This window comes from Ixodes scapularis, unplaced genomic scaffold, assembly GCF_016920785.2.
Source record: "Ixodes scapularis isolate PalLabHiFi unplaced genomic scaffold, ASM1692078v2 ptg001158l_1___fragment_3__unscaffolded, whole genome shotgun sequence".
Lineage (NCBI taxonomy): Eukaryota > Metazoa > Arthropoda > Arachnida > Ixodida > Ixodidae > Ixodes > Ixodes scapularis.
In genome coordinates, this window is record NW_024610108.1 from 3,255,001 (window position 1) to 3,260,000 (window position 5,000).

Sequence of the window (5,000 nt, forward strand, 5' to 3'; positions counted from 1 at the left end):
TTCCGAAGGTGAGCGCATGGTTTCGCTTTGCAGTGCGCGCTCTGCAGCGTGGTGTTGTGGCGTGGTTCCGGTGAAAGTACCTGTGGGTGACCTCGCGTGCGTCCGTAATTCCCTGCCTTCGGCCTACTCAGCGTGGACGTCATTTCTGTCCTGTGACCTGCTGCTCAGTGCTCAGTGCTCAGTGCTGTGCTTGTGCAAGGCCTCTGGTGTGGGTGCCGTGTCCTACGTTCTACTTGTGCCCCTTATTAATTCATTAATATGTGTCGTGTGTGTGTGTGCTCTTTGAGCAGTTTCCGTTCTTGTGCCGTCCGTCCAGTGAAAGGATTTTTTTATTTTTTTTATTAAGTTACGGCGCTTGTTTTCGTGCAGCTCTACGTGGTCGTGTCCTCGTACGCAGTGGTGTGTTTGTGGAAAGTCTGTCGTTGTGTTGTGTTGTGCAGTGCAGTGCAGTGCAGTGCAGTGCAGTGCTGTGCGTGCGCCAAAGCCTCTGGATAAAAGAAAAAAAATATATATATATATATATAAATACACATTTTTGTTTTCTAATTTTGTTTTTTTAATTAATTTTACATGTGGTAAGTATGCATGACTTATACCATCCTTTGTATTGATTTATTTGGGTCGTGTCTTTTTTTTCCACATTATTAGCCTTCTTGTTCTCCTCCTCCTCCTCCTGCTTATCATTATTGTAGAAATGTTTTCCTTTTTCTTTTTTTCCTCTTTCTTTCTAAGCTTTTAGTTTCCACCAGAGTGTCGAACCGAATTTTTTATTGGTTTGCTTCGATTTGCGGGAGCACAAAAGTAATGTAGGACATTAAAATAGCACAACAAATAGAAGAACAAGAGGTATACAGGACAGGCGCTGATGTTGAACTAGTTTCATTCAGGAAAAGTGAACATGTATATACACACGACAGGCAAAGCAGCACATATTCTTAAGGGTAGAAGATATTTGAGCTGGGGTGCTGGTGTCTCCCAGCACGATCAAACCATCCGGGGCTATTGCCGCCTTCTCGGCTGCCCTCGGCACTTATCGTGAATAAAAGCTATATATGTATGTTTACTTTTCCTGGATAAAACTAGTTGAAAGTGAGTGCCTGTCCTGTATACTCCTTGTCCTCGTCTTTTTTGCGCTATTTTATATATTTTACTAAGATGAACCAACAGCGTACCGTATTAAAAAGAAAAAGAAGAAGCTAAAGTGATATTATATTTACCTGGTGCTTCTTTTCGTAATAGGCACTATTTCAAGAGTGCAAACGGGTATCTTTCCATTCATTTGTAGGGTTCGCTTATTTTCAGGTGCCGAGAAATAAATTGCTTTATTTAAATTTGATGGAGCAGTAAATGACAAGCTACATACATATCTGTCTTTCCTTGTTTTTTTTTGTTTTTTTTTGTGTTATATTTTAGCCTGAATTTAAAAGTTATCAGTCTGTTGGGTCGCCTAAAATACAGGTGATTGGCATTTGAGGTTTTTTTCTTTACAAGATAATGGTTGATTCAATTTAGCAAGTAAGCATCAATTGTGCTACTTTTTTTTTTCCTTCATCTTAAATAGAGCTAAGCAATCAACTCGACATGACGGCTACTTAATTTGTCGCTTTCTTACCGCCTGTTTTCCGAAACTGTGTGCTTTCTTTTCGTCGTCATCGACTTTGGGCTGCCGCTCCTTTTTTTTTTTTTCAGCTATCCCTGCCGTACACCCTTGTACTTCTATTCATCGTCAGACTAATAGACAGTTATATTTTCTTCCGTACAGTTCCAAGTTGGCGGGTCAGTTTCGGTTCGGCTGAAACTAACTCCTCGGTTCCGGTTTTTCGTTCGCTTCGGTTTTCGGTTCGACCCTCTGGTCTTCACCGTGCATGGCACCCCCCCCCCCTTCCTTCCTTCCTTCCCTCCCTCCCTCTCTCCCCTCTTCTCCTCCCTGCAAGAAAACAAACTGTCGTTTCGAAATGTTTTCTTACTTGAACTGTGAAGGTTTTCAAGTGCATTTCCTTTCCTCCTTTATTGAGCGCACAATTCTAGAGTGGAACTTCCCTTCTGACATTGCAATAAAGTTTCCTGCACAAGAAAGAAAAACCTGCCATTTGACCTCCCTTGTGTGTGCAAAGTGTCAATGTTCCTATATTATGCTTGAACATGGTCTTTTTGTCTTCCTATTTGTCGCAGAAATCATGTATGTGTATGTATGTATGTATATATATATATACCAATATCGCACTTTATGGATTAATCTTGCACGACCTGTGAAAACCACGTATCTCTGGCTTTCCTCACGTTCGATTTTCGAGCAATTTATGAAGCTAGCTTGGGGAGATTGATTTCGCTCGCACACAATTCGAGGCGCGAGGACGGGCATGTACGAACGCCTACGTAGTCGGGACGGTAAACAAAACTTACACAAATTAAAATCCTGCGCAGATAATAAAAGAAAGAGCAACAAAAAAGTATGGGCGTCTTTCTTTACTAATTTCTTTTTTTTTTTCTTTTTTAGGATTGTAAGCGGACGGGCTTCTTAAACGATACCAAAAAGCGAGACACAATTTGACAAACGGGTCACGTCACAAGAAAGAAAATCCCACATCCTCAAGCGTGTAAAAAATGCACGCAATATCTACAGTACTGGAATTTGAAGCGCTGCCAATCTCGCGTGCACTAGCCCAAATCGCCTTGCTCCCGCTCACGTCAAAGCGACACAGACCTCGTCGGAAAGGTACGCTTTCTGACGCGGTCAACCGGTAAAAACACTATATATTGTAAAATTCTGTACTTTGGACGTGATTAATTCAGACTGCTTTGCGGCTAACTAAGCGCGCGTTCTTTCCCAATGAAACGAAAGAGCGAGATTAGAAATAGAGGAAATAATTCCCGTGAAAAGAAAGAAATTCGTCTCTTATTGAGCTTGGCAGTAAAGCACGCGACATCTCCAGTATTCCGTTTGAAAGCGCTGCCCGTCGCAAGTGCAGTAGTGTACATTGTTCGGCTCTCGCCCAGTTGAAAGCGCCAGAAAGCCCGTGTCGCCTCGCGACACGGGTAACCGCCAGAAAACACGCACATTTTAAGGTCGCGTGTTTTGCACTTGATTCCTCGGAAGTACTTTGTGGGAGACGAAGCGGGCGTTCCATGCCAAGGACACGGAAGAGAGAGATTAGAAATAGAGCGAACAATTCGCGTGAAAAGAATAATATTTGTCTCCTATCAAACTTGCCAGAAAAGTAAGCGAGATTTCCAGTATTCCGTTTGAAAGCGCTGCCCGTCGCAAGTGCAGTAGTGTACAGTGTTCGGCTCTCGCCCAGTTGAAAGCGCCAGAAAGCACGTGTCGCCTCGCGACACGGGTAACCGCTAGAAAACACGCACATTTTAAAGTCGCGTGATTTGCACTTGATTCCTCGGAAGTACTTTGTGGGAGACGAAGCGGGCGTTCCATGCCAAGGACACGGAAGAGAGAGATTAGAAATAGAGCGAACAATTCGCGTGAAAAGAATAATATTTGTCTCCTATCAAACTTGCCAGAAAAGTAAGCGAGATTTCCAGTATTCCGTTTGAAAGCGCTGCCCGTCGCAAGTGCAGTAGGGTAAATTGTTCGGCTCTCGCCCAGTTGAAAGCGCCAGAAAGCCCGTGTCGCCTGGCGACACGGGTAACCGCTAGAAAACACGCACATTTTAAAGTCGCGTGATTTGCACTTGATTCCTCGGAAGTACTTTGTGGGAGACGAAGCGGGCGTTCCATGCCAAGGACACGGAAGAGAGAGATTAGAAATAGAGCGAACAATTCGCGTGAAAAGAATAATATTTGTCTCCTATCAAACTTGCCAGAAGAGTAAGCGAGATTTCCAGTATTCCGTTTGAAAGCGCTGCCCGTCGCAAGTGCAGTAGGGTAAATTGTTCGGCTCTCGCCCAGTTGAAAGCGCCAGAAAGCCCGTGTCGCAAAGCGACACGGGTAACCGCTAGAAAACACGCATCTTTTTCTTTTGTTAATCCCGTGCTTCTCACTTCGTTCCTTGAGAGGACTTTGTTGGGAACTAAGTGGCGGGGCCTTCCAAACGAAACCAATGGTAGAAACAATGAAGTGAGCAAAGAAGAGTAGTGTAAAGAAAGAAAATTGCCTATTATGAAGCCTGCCGTAAACACGCGCGATACCGCGAGCATTCGGATTAAAAGCAGTGACAATCTCACTTACTATAGCGCTCATTGTTCGGCTCTGACACAATTCAAAACGCATGAAACGCCCCGTGTAAATATTGGTTTACTTTGTAATAACAAAGTCGATAAACTTTCTGTTGACCATGTTAACATGAACTGAAAGTCGAAAAGAAGTAATCAGAGTCAAGCAGGGGTCAGCACGTTTTTAATAAAAAGCGAGAAATAATTTTTTTTATAGGGGTAGGATGTATGTACGTATGTATGTATACATAGAGGCAGACAGGAAAAAAAGAACATTTATATATATATATATATATACACACAAACATACATACATACATATATATATATATATATATAAGGAGAGAGAGAGGGGAAAAAAATAAGAAAGAAAGAAGGACAAATAAATGATACTGAATAACGAGGAGCCACATAAGTGAGAGACAGTAAGTCAGTCAGTCAGTCACCGAAACTGATAACCACAAACTATGTACAGAATGCTCTTGAAGGATCTTCTTTATACTTATCGGTGCTATTATGTGGAGGTGGGGTCTGTCGAGCGTTCGATTGGTGCGAGCGGCGTCTGACGACGTCGCCGACGCCTTTCGTCGCCGTCTCGGCCGCTGCCTCCGCCGCATGGTCGTTACAGCAAGGTACCTGCGATCTCTGGCGTCTGCCGTTGGGGTCGGTTCTCGGGTGCACCTGTGTCTTGAAAACGAATGCGAGAGGAGGGTGTTTCGGAGCGTCCGCGCTAACCGAACGGTGTGAAATGACGAGTGCGTTCTGACCGAAGGCCGGGGTGCGTCCTCGCGTCCTCACGGGACCTGAAAGCTCGGCAACGCTGCGAAGGCGTCG